At 45.5% G+C, this 17,629-nt stretch overlaps 1 protein-coding gene across 1 annotated transcript in view; it reads left to right on the forward strand.

Annotated features, from left to right (window-relative positions):
- LOC144682711 (uncharacterized) overlaps nucleotides 1–17,629 on the forward strand; it is a 302,585-nt gene that overhangs the window by 188,623 nt on the left and 96,333 nt on the right. The gene's annotated exons all lie outside the window — the stretch shown is intronic.

A 17,629-nucleotide genomic window follows, 5' to 3' on the forward strand; every position in this document is an offset into this window, starting at 1 on the left:
GAAAAAAAAAATTCTCAACCTACTTTAATAACACTGATATGCTGGTTTAATTAGGAGGACCTGATTATTGGAATGATTACATTTCAATCTGGGAATTCCAGGGTACAGTAAAGTATTAGAGAATGCCCTCATTACATGAAGTGGCACACATCATTGTGGGATTGACTTGCTGTTCGCAGTAATCTTCTGGTATGCCTAGTAACTCAGGAGCTAATGTTAGTTGTCACTAACATTCATTCTAAGCAGCCTAGTTCCTCAGGGTAGTGTCGTAGGCCCAGCCATCTTCAGCTACTTCATCAATGACCTTTCTTCCATCATAAGGTCAGAACTGGGGATGTTCATTGATGATTGCACAAAGTTCAGCACCATTCGAGACTCCTCAGATACTCAAGCAGTCCACATCCAAATGCGGCAAGACCTGGACAATATCTGGGCTTGGGCTGACAAGTGGTAAGTAACATTCACACTACACAAGTGCCAGGCAATGATCATCTCCAACAAGAGAGAACCTAACCATCGCCCCTAGACATTCAATGGCATTACCATCGCTGAATCCCCCACTATAAACATCGTGGACCAGAAACTGAACTGGACTAGCCATATAAATACTGTAGCTACAAAAGCAGGTCAGAGGCTAAGAATGCTGCAGTAACTCACCTCCTGACTCCCCAAAGCCTGTCCACCATCTACAAGGCACAGGCTGGAGCGTTATGGAATATCCCCCACTTGTCTGGATGAGTGCTTCAACAGCATTCAAGAAGCTTGACATGGTCCAGGACAAAGCAGCCCGCTTGACTGGCACCCTTCCACAAACATTCATTCCCTCCACCAAGGACGAACAGTGGCAGCAGTGTGTATCATTTACAAGATGCACTGCAGGAACTCACCAAGGCTCTTTAGGCAGCACCTTCGAAACTCATGACTACTACCATCTAGAAGGACAAGGGCAGCAGATACATGGGAACACCACCACCTGGAATTCCCCTCCAAGCCAGTCACCATCCTGATTTGGAAATATATCGCTGTTCCTTTACTGTCACTGGGTCAAATTCCTGGAACTCCCTCCCTAACAGCACTGTGGGTGTACCTACACCAGAGGGACCACAACCGTTCAAGGAGGCAGCTCACCACCACCTTCGCAAGGGCAATTAGGGATGGGTAATAAATGCTGGCCTAGCCAGTGAAGTCCACATCCCATAAATGAATGAAATAATGTGGTAACCCAGAAGCCCTTGCATTGAATGTGCACAAGTTGTCCCCATTAAGTTATCATGTATGTGGCCGCACGAAGAAATTTCAAGGTAACTTAAACAAATTGGCTGTACAATTAATAACAATTAGATCATGTGTTGGTTATTACTATTTTATAGTGGGGGATTCTAGGAAACCAAAACAGAGGGGAATGTATTTTTTTAAAAGGATGCCCCTGATCCTATGTATGCCATCTATTATGATACATCAGTAAGTATCAAACATTCATGGTCTTCCTGAAGATATCAAACTTTATTCCTGGAACATCGTTTCCTTGTGCATATTTCCATCACACTAATTCTATCACACCTTAACGATATTTATCCACAAGGCTTATCTACTGTCTCTTCATTGCGTTATCTCAGCTGCTGTCTTCAAGTATCACAATGACTTTCTGCTCCCCACCTGACTCCTACATGGTCTCTCAAGTCACCCGGTTCACTCCAAACCTTTCCCCATCACTGATGTGTTTGACATAGTACAGTAGGTCCTATTTGTAGTCTTAGGTAGTTCAACGGTAAGTATTTATTAACTACTGGAAACATAGGAACAGTAATGGTCCAAGCTTGGAGTGTCTCCATGTTTGCTTCTACACATGGCTCTGTCCAACATTACACTGACCCCTAGGTGCAGGCCATGCATTCTCTTACATCACTGTGTGTGGTATTGTACTCAGTCCCATATTAACCCTTTATGTGTTAGATCCTTATACTACACCTCCCCCCAAGTCTTTATCCAATGTATTTACAAGTTATCTCATTTTTCCAGCATGTATTTACATTATTACCACTACCCCACCTTCCCTCCTCAAGTCTCTGATTTCATAGGCTCAGGCAGCCTGGAGGCCTTATAACCCGTCTATATCTTGTTCTCACTACTATCGGAGAAGCGGTAGGCTCTGTTGCTGCAGATAAACTTTGTTGAATTGGAGGTTGTTCTAGCATCTGGGTGTTTTTTCATCTTTTTCCATTCTTTGGCATTGAATCGCTCTTTGTTGATTCCCCAATTGTAGTGAGAGATGGCAGTTGGTTTATCCCGCTCTTTATGGGGTTGATGAACTCTGGGCTCGTCTCTGTACTGTTTTTTTCTCTTCCTCCTTCCTGCGGCTTGCCTTGATGCACTCTGGGATGGAAGATGGCCCTTCCTTTGTGAGGGCGTGACTTGGCACCTTTGAGTTTGGCTGTGTTATGTACTGTCGTCAATGGATGGCTGCTACTCGGTTCCAGCATTATTTGTGGCACTGTCATGCTGGCTGGGGATTGCAGCATCTGCTCTGTGGTCTCAGGTTTATCTCTCTAACTGGCATCAGAGCTGGAGGTTGAGGCTCTTCTCGTTGCTGGTTCCTCCCTTGACTGTCACCTACTCAAGGTGTCATAGTAACCATCTGAGTGGTTGACTGGTCTGAACAATGAGGGGCTTCTGGCATCTGTAACGAAAGTGGACAAACCTGTTCTGCAAAGAGAGAAGACAATTCAGAGCTGAAGTTCCAGTCGAGAGAATCTTTCTTGTTGAAGCTCTCAGGAGCTTGCAGTTCTGTATAATTTACAACAGTGATTGTCTTCATATCTTCTGCCATTTTGAGGAGATTCATGGCTAGACAGGCATCTCTGCTCAAGAGAGAAAAAGACTGGTTACGGATGATGTACATCAGCTCGAAGATTTGTTTGCCACCATACCTTAATGGTTCCATAATCAGGCCCATGACCAGACATCAAATTCCTCCTGGCCCATAAAGTGGCGTGTCTGTTGTCCGTGGCCAGAGGTCTCTCAGCCACAGTTCTTTGTCCGATAGGACTGTAGCACTGGCTCCTGTGTCCAACTTAAAGTTTGTGAGATGGCCATTAACCAAGATGTCTGCATTCCAGAACAAAAATCCAGTATCTTTGACCTCACCCAATCAGCTTGGTTGTGTGTCTCCTTGGTTTGCTGTCTCGACATCATGAATCCTCTTGGGACCTTCTGTGTGCTTGATGTTTTGGCTTTGCACAGCTTCTCAAAGTGGCCTATTTGGTTAAATTGAAAGCATTGGGCTGAAATTTCCAGACATTGATCACACCTGTGAGGACGCTTTCTTCATTAGCAATGGCATGGTCACTCTACTGGTCAGTTAGGGTATTGCTTCCCTTAGCCTGGAGTGTCCCTGTTTCTGTGCTGTTTCACTAACTGGACGGTGGGGTTTACTTTGTACCATGGTTTACTTTCTCCCCTTAATATGGGCCTGTGCTGTAAAGGGATTTCAGATTGCCTAACTATCTGGATGGCTTTCTCAAGGGTTAGATCTTCCTTCACTTGAAGCATGTATGCCACTCCTATAACTATCCTATCCACGATTAACTCAGATTTCAGGTCAGTGTAATCACAGCCTTCAGCCATTCTATTAAGCTCAGTAGTGAAGGAATCGACAGGTTTTAATCCTTTCAATGATTGTGTTACTTCTGAGGTTAAAATAAGCGTTGAATGATTTTAAAATGTCATCAAATTTTGCAGATGATTCATTGATTCCTTGTCTAGCTATTATATCATCAGCTGCTGGGCCTACCAATTAAAGCAGTGTGTTACTTGTTCAGCTTCTGTCTTTTTATCCAGACCTGCAGGAATCATGTATATAAAGAATCTCTTTCTCCAAAGTCCCCAATTTTATGATTGATCTGAACCTTGGATAAATCCAAATTAATCCGGAAGAGTGGATTTCTGACCCATGGTTAAAACTTTTAAATTGCAGGTACAGCTTTAAGAATTTCCCAAAAATCCAAGATGGTGCTTCTGTATGCTTCTTCACAAAGGGTTTTCCCGTTCTTGCCCGTTTTGGCAGCCTCCTACAGTAATAATTTTCGCAATCTCAGCATTTGCATTTTCTCAACTATGGCTGCCTGGATCAATTGGTTAGAGTCTTCTCTGCTTTAGTGCATTGTTCTTGGGTCTTGGAAGCATCAAATTCCGGCTTTTGCTCGGTTTTTAAAGCTGCCTACTCAGTCACGATTACGTTTTAATTAATTATTTAATCTTGTTTTCTTTGTTCAGAGTGAGTTCAGCCGTCAGGTATTCAGGTGCCGATTTGGGAATTAGGTTTCTCAGACTGTGATTTAAATGGCAATTTCTGACTACAGCAGTATTTAACTTTTTCAGGGCTTGTGTTGTCCAGCAATTTCAAATTCTTAGCTCACCCTTGCTAGGTCAGCTGATTCTGCATGTTCTGGGTCTTGAAGCTGGACTTCCACAGGATTCAATTGAGTGTTCTGCTGCAGTGAGGAATTTAATTTCTGCCTTCAGCTTCCAAGCCTCTCTATGGAGCTTTTTTCTGGCAATTTCCTTCTGCACCTTTGATTCTTAAGCTTTCCTGCAGATCAGAATGCTTCTTTGATTTTTCCTTCGGTTTTCCAGGGTTTTCATTTTCTTCTGCAGTCTCTGCAAGGTTTAGAGTTGTTCCATTCGCTGCCACCATTGTTGTAAGATGTTGGGTGTAGTTCGATAGGTCCTATTAAGGTATTTGTAGTCTTAGGCAGTTCAACAGTAAGTATTTATTAACTACTAGAACCTATTATACATAGCTACAGTAAAGATCCAAACTAGGAGCTGTCTTCATGTTTGCTTCTACACACAGTTCAGTCCAACACAATACTGATGCCTGGGTGTGGGTCATGTGTTCTCTTATATCACTGTCTGAGTGGTACTGTGCTCAACCCCATGTTAATCCTTTATGTGCCAGACCCTTATAACTACAAGCACCACGATTAGTCCTACAAGATAATTTATGCAATTGGCACACTGACTAAAGTCCATGGTCCAATCCCACTAAAAATGATAGAGGATTTTCCACGTCTTTAGGGAATCCTACCACTGCATAAAGAAAAGGCATGGTCCTGTTTACAATTGGTTAAGTGTTTGTAGTGCTTTTAAAAGATCCATGTTGCGAGCTTAGTGACAGCCTTGGCTGTCCTACCTCTGAGCCCAAAGGTGCAGGGTGCAAACCCCAATCTAGACAGAGCCAGCCAGTAAAAACTGAGGGCAGTATTTCATGCAAGCAACAGAGATCTCATCTGCTGAGGGCGAGAACCCCCGTGTGCCTCATTTGGGGAAGGCCCATCGACATAAGTGCCTCTCTCAGACACTAAAGTGGACAGCAGCAGGCCTCCCCAGAATCAAGGACCATGGTGGAAGAAATCCCACTCCCCAAGAACTGCCGGCTAATCAGAGGCTGGTAACTGCATATTACAAACAATGTCACTGGGGTAGTGGTGATAGCTGCTGGTAATGCAACCACCAGAGACTCAGGATTGCCAAGGGACCCAGGCAACAGGTGAGTGAAGATGGGATGAGGATCATGGGTGGGGGCTGTGATAGAAGGGGGCAGGGGGACTTGGCAGCAAGGGCAGGAGGATGGCTTTCTGTGGGCACCCATTCCTAATGCCAAGTCCTTTGATCAGGTACTACATGTCTTTAATCAAGGGACCGCTCCTGGGTGCCAGCAAGCAACCCTGACAGGATTTGCTTTTCAGGCGTCTAGCATGGCAAGCACTCCACCTGTCACTGGCTAACTACCAGCCACAACACGATAAGGCCCTTAAGTGAGCATTAATTGCCAATTCAAGGGCATCAATTGGCAGCAGGGCGGGGAGGCTATCCACAAGCCTTCCAGGGCAGAGGCCGGAAGGCAGCAAGGTGCCACTGCACCCAGCAGGATACACACGTTGGAAGGTGAGGGTGAACCCTTCATCATATGTGTTGAGTGAGCCCATAAAACTCTCCTGCCATCTAAGACTATCCGCATATTGGCTGGTATAAAAATGGCTATAGCTCATACCGTGCCTGTCATAGTATTGACAAGCCTGCAAGTCCTTGGACTGCTTCCTACTATTCTCCAAGAAAGAATGTGAAGGTCTGAAAAACAAACCAAAAGGTCCATAAAAGTTGCAAATATACAGACAGAGACAGAATTATCTAAAGTAATCACATACAGCTGGTCGGGACTTGTATTATTTAACAAAAAGCAAACAGTCCTATATAAGCTCCTTAAGTAATGCAAGCTCACTGCCTGTTTTTGAGCTCACTCTGAACAAACTATTTACTTTTTAAATGTTTTGGGATGGAAGGAAAGGATTTTTCTTCATCCCATTCCCCAACATGAGCACCTTGCCTTCCCCGTACTCTGTGCTTCTTCCTACAACCTGCTGTTGCTCCCACTCCTGCCCTTGCATCCTTGTCTTCTGTACTCCTTCACCCTTCCTGCCTCTCCACTCATAGTAACCACTCACGCCTTTCCCCATACATGAAAACCTCTGTTTCTGCGCTATTCTCAACAGCAGGCTGTGCTCTTTTCCCATTGCTTCGTCAAAGCAATGATCTTTGTCAAAGATTATTCTTCCAGTAATCCCAAACCCAGGAACCTCCTCTTCAAAAATGTTCCTGCAGTTTGGCACCACTATCACTATCCTTCCACATCTGAAGACCAACCCTCAATATTATCTAAAAATATAACCCTCCCCACTCCAAAGTACTGCCAGACATGCAGTTCAGTCTACTGCAAACTTATTTCATTTTGGTCCTCTGACTAATCTCTACTGTAGAAGAAAATTCATTGGACCAGCTTCTCTCCGTCTTGCTGCCAACAATATTTCTTCAGCTGGTGTGACTGATAAATGCTTTTTCTTTATTGCGTTTAGCCCAATCTGTATAAACTCCAACTCGTCCAAAATTCCACTATTTTCAACTTATCCCATATTAGGCTCTTTCCACATTGACCTCCATTGGTTCCCTCAAAATCATCATCATCTTATGCAGATCCATTCACAGCCTTAACCTAACCTATCCCTGAAACCTCTTTCAATCCTACAAAGCGCCCTCTGCTTTTATGCCCCTGGCTTATTGTTCTACCGTAGGTGAAAGAAAGAATTTGCAACTATGTAAGATTTTATCCCCTTTCTCAGCAACACTCCAAAGCATTTAAGTCACTTGTTTTTTTAAGATAAACCTGGTAGCCATTTTGCACATTTTAAGATACAACAAGCAGAAAGTCAAATAAATAGCCAGTTAATTTACTTTTTGTTGATGCTTAATCAGATGTTTAAGGTAAAAATATTGGCCAGGATATTGGCAGAACGCCCTGCTCTTCTTCAAATAGCAATGTAGGACCTTAACGTTAACTTCAACCACTGAAACATACATTTACATCTCTTGATGGCATCTCTGAACTGAACTGCAATGAACTGTTGGCCTAGATTATGTACTCAAACTCAGGATTGGAATTTAAACCTAAAACTTCTGACTTGGAGGCAAGAGTACTACCAGCTGAACCATGTTAGCATGGTGGCAGGGCCTTCAGCCACTAGAGCCATGGAAAGTTGGGGAAAATTGCAAAAACGTCATTTATGTTTTTCTGTTTTCCCAGCTCTTTTTCCAAAGTTACGGTGGATGAGCAGGAGAACCTCTGTTGAAATTCATCCCCAATGCCCTTCGTCTCTGAAATTCTCTTCCTTAAACCCTTCTATCCCTTGCTACAACTCTTCCTGCCTTAGCGCCTACCTCTTCAATCAAGCCCTCATTCACCTACCTAACTCTTCCTAACTTGCTAATCAGTGTCTGATCTGCCATTGGTATGTTTTTGGGTTAAAGGTACTATTTAATCCAAATTGTTGTTGCGCCATCAGAAGTATAGCACATGGCTGAAGCAGACCTCGAACAGGAGAAAAACAGAAAAATCACATGGAGAAACATTTTCATCTGTTAGGGTCATTCAGTTGTAGAAACGTTAGCATATCTGTTTATACTGTAAACATGAATGTTGTGTGTCAGCTCAGCCAGTTTCTGGCCTGGTAGCCACATGAAGAATTTACTGTCATTATGTTCTGCTATTTTACAGCTGAATGAATAATTGGGATTGCCTATTCATGCAGTCCCACAACATCTCCTGTTCAGTAACCACTGTACAGCGTTGTGATGAAATGCATACGCTCCTTTCCCATTACCATCAAAACCTGAAGGAGTTTACAAAATCACCTTAGTTTTCTGCTTGATAGAAAAGAAGAGAGAAAATAGAGATTAATATTGAAATCCTGACTGCATTATTCATCTATTTCTATTTCTCTGTGTTGAACCTTATCTTTCAGAGATCTAATATCAGAGATCTTGACAATTTGATGGCGTTCAAAATAGGTTTGAGACTTTTTTTGTCACATAGCGAACAGCACTGATTGTAAAATATGTGCTTGCTAGCCCTGTTCAGTGTTGATGTCTTGAGAATGTTGCCATGATGAACACAACATAACTTTCAACAAATGACATGATATGCACATTATGATGCCCTCAAGAAGAAAACCTTGAAAGAAATTATGACTGGGTGAGAAAGAAAGGATTATAGAAAGGTTATCAGATCTCTCTGATTTGTACTGGTTGTGCAGTAATTCTAGATTTGAAAACTAAGAAGTGGTGCGATAAGTGAACCTTTCTATTGGATGCCCCCAAGGTATTATGAAGTAAGACATTATCTGTGAAAAGATTGTTGTATTGTGAACCAATCTTCCTTTCAAATTAACTATGGCTTGTGTGAAACATTAGCAATCTAGATTTCATCCAGTCGCACAATGTCACAGCAGAAAGTAACAGCAGGCAGGTACACTGAAACAAATTAGGTAAATTTATTGAAGTGGGCAAGAATAAAATATCAAAACTTCTTACAATGTCATTCTTTGGCTCATACATATATCAAACACGTGTCTTTCAATGCAAATGCACTGTACTGCTAATGATGAGCCATCAACTTGTTCTGTTTAAAATAGAAGTCATATGATGGTGTTTTAGAATTGTTTCTACATTGTCAAATGGAAACATTGGCGTGGTACCAATAATTCTCTTGTAAGTATTGCCAAGTATTTGCAAGCTTTCAAAAAAATGTTTTCTTGGGTTAATAGAGTTCAATTCATGTATTATTTAGTATCTTCTGGCTCCTGAACACCTCCCACAGCTCTTGTGCTCCCCATACATATCAAAGAAGCAGAGAAATAAAGAGCTTATGAACTCATTTTTAAAATATTTGAACCTGAGCTTTTGCACTAGAAACTAATATTATTTATTTAATTAAAAATGATTGGAATGCAGAAATATCGGAGGGCCCTCTCCCAGCGATGCTGTCAAGGCCATTCAGACAGGCCTTACAATTGTAACTGGGTACTCTTGCTTCCAAGCAAATCAGCAGTAAAATAGGGACGTCTGACCCAATAATAGTGGAAATTATTCATGCTTATTTAATGAGGGGTAAGAGCCCTCAGTTGAAAAATAAAATTGGTGCTTGCAATTTCAAAGCTGCTTGTTGACATAAGCCTGAGGGATACCATTATAGTATTAGTACTGCTTGACTGCTTCCACAACCTATCATTATCAAAGTGGGGGTGCTGTAACTTTACAGTTTGATTGGCTACTGCAGTATTGATAAAGGGATTAAATGTCTTTGATGTGGGATAATGAATGCAAATGTTTGTTTTTATAAGGATTTATGTCCTTGAATGTATTTAAATGTATTGAATGGGCTTTTGTCAATGAGAATGTATCTTTTATATAGTAAAGTCTTTAATAGATACCTAGAACTTTGTTTTATTTCATCTCAGCGTGGCTCCTGAGGCCTGTCCATGGTGGATACTGGGCGAGTTGGCATGGAGAGTGTATGGGCAAAGGATTGTGGGTGAGGGCAAAGTTTGGCATAAGTTGGCATTCAGTTGGTACAGGGGCTATAAGGGGCCAAGGGGATGAGTGGGGGGTCATGGGTGATATGAATTGGCACTAAGTTGGCATGGGGCTATAAGGGGGCAGGAGGTAGGTAGAGGGGCATAGGTCGACATGGAGGTTATGGGACCTTGGCAGGTTGGTGCAAGGGCACAGGTTGGCATGGAGGGCACTATGGGCCATGGGGGTGGGTAGAAGAGCATAGGTTGGCATGGAGAGTATGAGGAACAATGGGCATGGGTGGCATAAGGTGGCATGAGTTGGAATGGATGGGACATGGGAAGTGTGAAAGGTGGGTGAGGGGGTGTAAGGGGTTAGGGCTAGAGGACTTACTGTTTTTATTATAACTGGGATGAAGCCTCAGGACACTGAGTTGAATCTTTTAACCAGCCCCCCTTTGCACTAGCAGACCCTGTGGCTGCCTCAACACTGTTTCTAGGGGCGGAGGGCCCAACTCCAGATAACACCCACAATCCCGGAACAAAATTCCGGCTGTTCAGGGAAGTTTCTCCAAAGTCGGGTTTGGGAAGTTGGGAATCTTCCTGACTCTGGGCACCTAACTCGGGAGCAAAGGTTCAGGCCTAGGCAGAAAGACAGGTGAGTGGAATGAAAGCAAAATACTGCGTATGCTGGAAATCTGAAATAAAAGTATAAAATGCTGGAAAAGCACAGCAGGTCTGGCAGCATCTGTGAAGAGAGAAACAGAGTTAACGTTTCGAGTCTGTATGACTCTTCTCCCCAACCCCGCACAGCCCGCTTCTAACCCATTCCCAAAATCCACAAACAGGGCTGTTCTAGTTGACCCATCATGTCAGCCTGTTCCTGCCCCATGGAACTCATTTCTGCCTATCTTGACTCCATTCTCTCTCCCCTTGTCCAGTCTTTTCCCACCTACATTAGCAATTCTGCTGATGCCCTATGTCATATCAACAAATTCCAGTTTCCTGGCCCTAACCGCCTCCTCTTCACCATGGACGTCTAATCCCTCTACCCCTCCGTCCTCTACCAGGAGCATCTGAGGGGTCTCTGCTTCTTCCTTGAACAGAGGCCCGAACAATCCCCATCCTCCATCTGGCTGAGCTTGTTCCTTCACTGAACAATTTCTCCTTTAACTTGTCTCACTTCCTCCAAATAAAAGGTGTGACCATGGGTACCCACATGGGCTCCAGTTATGCCTGTCTTTTTGTGTGATATGCGGAACATTTCTTGTTCCAATCCTAACAGGCCCCCTCCCACAATTCTTTTTTTGGTACATTGACTGTATTGGTGCCGCTTTATGCTTTCATCTGGACCTGGAAAATTTTATCAATTTTGCTTCCAATTTCCATCCCTCTCTCACCTTCACAAGGTCCATCTCTGACACTTCCCTTCCTTCACCTCTCTGTCTCCATTTCCGGCGATAGACTGCCTACCAATATTCATTACAAGTCCACCGGCTGACACAGCTACCTTGACTACAGCTCCTCACACTCAGCTTTCTGTAAAGACTCCATCCCATTCTCTTAGTTCCTCCGCCTCAATTGCATCTCTTTCAATGATAATACCTTCAAAAATGGCGCTTCTGACATGTCTCCCTTTTTCCTTAACCGAGGGCTCCCCCCAACTGTAGTCGACAAGGCCCTCAATTGTGTACGATCCATCTCCCGTGCCTCTGCCCTCACCCCTTCACCTCCCTCCCAGAATAGGGTCCCCTTTGTCGTCACTTTTCACCCCACCAGCCTCCGCATTCAAAGGATCATCCTCTGCCATTTCCGCCAACTCCAGCATGACCCCAGTTCTGAAGAAGAGTCATACGACGCAAAATGTTAACCCTGTTTCTCTCTCCACAATTGCTGCCAGACCTGCTGAGTTTTTCCAGCATTTTATGTTTTTATATTAAGCGAGTGGAACAGATAGACAAGTGGCAAATGTAATTTAAATACATAGAAGTATAACTCAGGCATTATGTTCCTAGATGATAAATGAAGAATGGGAGCATAAACTCATTGGAACTCAACTGAATGCTGTGGGCATACTATTACGGACAGGAGGGGGTTTAATTTAAACAGCCTTGATTTCTCCCCTGTAAACAGAAAGATGTTTTGATTTTGATTTCCCACTTTATAAGCAGTGACGTATTTCCCAACCCCTCAGTTTTGGTGTGGTCCAATTTCTATTAATAACCCCACGGCAAACTTGAGATAGGGTGAACTCAGGGGGTTCATTTATTTGCATGCACTCAAAACGCAGGAGGGGGGTGTCGCTACATAGTCCCATACGCATTCATACATTAAACAAGGGATAGAGAAAGAAAGATTTACAGGGCAAAGACCACAGAGCAAAGAATAATTGTTTCACATGAGTCCAAAGTCTAAAATTAAAAGTCCAATGGTGAATTCCTTCACAGAGGTCGGCAGGCTGAACTGATGCTGGATAATTCACTTTTTTAGTAGAGTTGACTTCCACGATGAGATAGGGACACAGAAATGAATTAGTCTTGTGGGCGATGGTATAGAAGTTCAGAAGTTCCAGTAGAAAATGTGTAGATGGGGGCCAGGCATTCAGACCTGGACAGAGCCCTTTTCTGTGCTGCTGCATAGTAGATGAAAGATGGCCGACTGATTTCCAGTCATACACAGTGATTCCCCTAGCTGGTTTTCCCAGTTAGGGGGATCATGTCACATGATTTTCACCTCTCCACTTTGGCTTTGGCAAAGGCTGTATATTTCTTTGCCTAGGCTCCTGGGATTGTTAATGTTCTAACCGGTAAGAATTTGAAAGAAAAGTTGCAGGGCTCTTTGTCTTAGCAAGTGACTCAGCTCCAGTTGGCCAGGCCTGGCTTATGAAATGTAGATGGCCTTTGTATAATTCCCTTTGAATTTAGTCTCTGTAGCCTAAAGGCATCATTAGCGTCTCTTCAGAGATAACTAGGCAAATTTCTTTGATACCGCCAGATTAGCTCCTATTGTTCGAAGGGCACAGCCACTCATGGCTTTCATCATTTTAAAAGGTCATTGCCCAGTTTTAAAATTGTAGGAATTATCCATGTTGATATATTTATTACAAAAATATAGTGTGAAGTCTTAGCCCCATTACAACACTTGCAGCCTCAGGGGAAAAAATGAATTCTATTTCATTTTTTTATGTGGTCTTATGAAGAAAGTAAAGAAGTATACCTGCATCCCCTCATCCACACTGACATTATTCAGGGTAAGAGTTCTGAACTTTCCTCTTTTGGGGATCAGGCATAAGCAGAGCCATTTGTTTCAGATCTCTGCCTGTTCAACTCCTGACTAAGGGTGGAATCGTCCCAGATTTGTACTAAGTGCGATAGCGGGCGGGTAAAATGACATTTTATCCACTGGCTGCAATGGTGGCTTCTCACGCTGCATCGTCCCAAACCCGCCACATTAATTACGGATTCCCAGGAGACATGCCGTTTCCATCGCGGTGGGGGGGTGGGGGGGGCTCTCATTCACCCCCCCCCAACGTCATCACCTTGCTTCATCATCCCAGGCGCCATAATTAAAGTGCAGCCATGCTCACACCTCTTAGTGCTTCCAGCCCAGAACTGCTGCAAGGAAGACATGACCCCGAAAGGCAAGGAGACTGCAGCCCCCAGATTCGATGACGTGTCCCTCGAGAGCCAGTGTAGGCCCGCTGTGATGGCCTCTACCCCAGCTCTGGCCACATGATGTGCAGCAACATCACTAATCCAGCTTGGAAAGCGGTGGTAGCAGTGGTCAATGCAAACGCCCTGCAAAAGAGGACAACCACCCAGTGCTGCAAGAGGCTGAATGATCTCCTTTGTTCCACCAGGGTAAGGCACTCTTCTCATCACTCTCAACTCACACTTACAAACCCATCACATATCCACAGGACCCTCACTCATGGCCAGTTCAAGGGACATCACCATTCACTCTCTTGCACACAACTTCATTGCCCTCAGCCCGTTCATAGGACCACTCACCACCCACACATGCCAGTCATACCTATCATCTGGCCTGGCAGGCACCCTGCTTATACTCTCTCCACCTCTATTCATGCAGGACACAAGAGGAAGATGTCGCAGACTGGTGGAGGAATGCCTGAATTCAAGTCCTCACAGACTTTGAAAACAGAGCCATCCAGCAGGCTGACGAGGATCTGGACCATTCCTGTGCTGACGATAAGGTCGGAGGTGCTCTACCAAGAGTGGATCCAGTAGTGCAACATCCATCAGACAACCATGCTGTGAGTGATGTGTCCTGTTTCACAGAACACTGCCACACACCAATTATCTCTCCTTGCTTTCGCAGGCACATCTGCCAAACAGTCAAGAGAGTCCAAGACCCAGGACCTCCAATCAAGTCCCAAAGGAAGCTCAGAGAGGAATCCACTGAAACCCTCCCTCAAGACCCATCACATCACTCACCCACACCGTCCACCAGTGCAGAGACACACATCTTGGTGGGACCTAGGCGGCGGTAGGGACTTCCCAGGTGTCTGGCACTCAGAGGACTACCGGCGACCAGAAATTTGATGACCGAGTTAGGTGACAAGCCCCTGGACTCGGTCATACCTCGATTGCTGGAGCTGCAAAGGCAAGCTCAAGAACATCACGAAGGGATGTCCGCTGCACTCCTTGGATTGCAAGGCACGATGGAGGAGTCCGACTACCTCCAGGTTGAGGTGATCGCACCAGCATGCCAACACTCTGAGGTCAACACAGGTAGGGTGGCAGCCATCATGGAGGCCTTGGTACAGGCCGTCGCTCCTTCACTGCTGTGCAGGCTGAACCCCATCGCCGATGCCATAACTGGCCTCCAACAGTGTGTACGCGAGAGGGGTGCGGGGCAGCCTAATCTCACTCTAGCTACCCCTTCTCTCAAGGAGTCAGCCAGGGGCCCTCGGGCGCCCTTGGGAGGAGGATCAGCAGGTGTACACCCAGGGGTCATCCATCCAGGTGACTAGGGGGGTGTCTGGCCCAACCAAATCCCCTCTTCCTGTGACCTCAGCAGCTCCAGCTCCACAGGCCGAGGAGGGTGTCACTGCCGCATAGCAGGACCCCGAAAGCAGGCCAGGGCCCTCCAGGTCTTGGCCCTCCAAAGGATGCCCACCAAGGTCATCACAGACAACAGTCAGCAGGCTGCCTCCACCTCCACTGTGGATGTCTGGGGAGCATCAAGATACAGTGGCAGAGTTAGGAAGGGTAAGAAGATGCAGTGCACAGCCTGAGCATGGTGTTAATCACTTGTACATAATGTTCACTAATGTAAATAAACTCCCAAAAATGTCTTAAAGCAAAATACTGCAGATGCTGGAAATCTGAAACAAAAACAGAAAATGCTGGAAGAACTCAGCACGTCTAAAAACATCTGAGGAACTCTCTGAAGAAGAGCCATAGGGACTCAAAATGTTAACCCTGTTTCTCGCTCCACAGATGCTGTTAGACCTACTGAGTTGTTCCAGCATTTTCAGTTTTTGTCCCAAGAATGTCACCTTGACTATGGCTCCTTGTTCTGATGAGCAGTGTTCATGTCACTCAGATGTGAAACCTTTCTGCACAAGATAAAGGCAGGTGTGTCAGTCCAGGGCCTCTTCCCTGTGCTTTGTGCAACCTTCAGACCAAAGTGATGGTCTGGCCTCACATTCCCTTGACATATTAATGATACCTGCACTTCAACGGTGCTTGTCATTGCTGCCAGAATGTTGTGGGCAGGCGTCACAAGAGTTCCGCTGTGTGTTCTCAGCACCTTTAAGGTGGAGTTGGACCCCATCTCTTTAACATCTGTGACTACTGATGATTTGCTCCTGAAGGTCTCAGGTGCTGAAGGCAGACAAAGAATCAGGTGCTTTTAAAATTTCATGGCTGTGTCTCCATGATATGACCCTGATCGCAGAGTGCAAATGAGCTGCCCTCAGCCAGACAGGAGTCAGATATTCTCAGAGGCTATGTGAAGATCTATGGAGTGACCTCACTGCATGTCGTCATCATCCTCCTGCAGTCGAGTGACTATCAGGGCCTTTTTTAAAATTAATTCACGGGATGTGGCCAGCATTTATTGCCCATCCCTAGTTGCCCTTGAGAAGGTGGTGGGGAGCTGCCTTCTTGAACTGCCGCAGTCCATGTGGTGTAGGTACTCCCACAGTGCTGTCAGGGAGGGAGTTCCAGGATTTTAACCCAGCAACGGTGAAGGAACGGCAATATATTTTCAAGTCAGGATGGTGAGTGACTTGGAGGGGAACTTCCAGGTGGTGGTATTCCCATCTGTCTGCTGCCCTTGTCATTCTAGATGGTAGTGGTCGTAGGTTTGGAAGGTGCTGTCTAAGGAGCCTTGGTGAATTCCTGCAGTGCATCTTGTAGGTGGTACACACTGTTGCTACTGTGCGTCCGTGGTGGAGGGAGTGAATCTTCGTGGATGTGTTGCCAGTCAAGTGAGCTGTTTTGTCCTAGACAGTGTCAAGCTTCTTGAGTGTCTCAGTGACAGGAGCATTATCACAGAGGTTATATGCACTGTCATAAGCCAGACTGGAGTCAAACGTTCATAGATGCAATGTGAGGATCCATGGTGCCTCTTCACTGCATGTCGTCCTCATCCTCCACAAATCTAGCAGCTATGAGGGCTCCCCGAGTACGCCTGCCAATGAGGCCAGTGCGAGGGCCTCATTGCCATCATCATCGCCTTCAAGGACCTCCTCACCTTCATCACCGTCGACATCCTCCTCATTGGAGACCTCCAGCTCCTGCATCTCCTCCTCAGCCAGCTCCTCTCCCCTTTGCTGTACCAGGTTGGAAAGGGAGCAGCAGGTGATTAAGATGTGTGACACCCTCTGTGGACTATGTTGCAGGGCTCCACCAGACCGATCCAGGCATCGGAGCCTCATTTTCAACATCCCGATGGTTTGCTCCATCAAGTTGCAAGTTGTAGCATGAGCCTTATTATACATTCGCTCTGTCGCAGTCTGAGGCCGCCGCATGGTTGTCATCAGCTACATCCTCTGTGGGTAGCTCTTGTCCCCGAGGAGATACCCTGCAGCCTCTGTGGACCCTGGAAGATGTCAGGGATCGGTGACTGACTGAAAATGTATGAGCTGTGGACCCTCCCTGGAAACCGTGCACAGACCTGCAGGATGCGTTTGTGGTGGTTGCACACTAACTGCACATTCAGTGACATTGTTGACCCCTTTTTGCAACAGAGATCTGAGCATTTGATCGCACCCCGCACCCGTGGGAAACCTGAGATCTGGGCAAATCCAAGCACTCTTGCACCCTGGCTCTCTTGGTCCCGGGTGAAATGCACAAAGTTGTGTGCCCTGCGAAGATGGCATCCGTGACCTCATGGGCGCATTTGTGGGTGGAGGCTTGTGACGCCTCACAGAGGTCACCTTTGGAGCCCTGAAAGGAGCCACTGATGTAAAAATTGAGCACGTGGCCACTGGCAGTGGATTCTCTCCAAGTCCACATAGCGTAAAATCCTGCAGTAGCTGGCAAATGTGACCAACCAATTTCCTAGACATGCGCAGTCTTCGGCAACGCTCGTTGTCGGTCATCTACAGGAATGAAAGGCGACGTCGAAAGAACCTGGATCAAGTTAGGCACCGTCCAGTGACGGCTCGCTGTGGCTATTCTGTGGCATGTGCGTGAGCCCCAGCTGCCTCTTCTTCCTGAGGGTGCTGCTCCTCCTTCTGCACTGCCTAGTGCCCC

This window comes from Cetorhinus maximus, chromosome 7, assembly GCF_964194155.1.
Source record: "Cetorhinus maximus chromosome 7, sCetMax3.hap1.1, whole genome shotgun sequence".
NCBI lineage: Eukaryota > Metazoa > Chordata > Chondrichthyes > Lamniformes > Cetorhinidae > Cetorhinus > Cetorhinus maximus.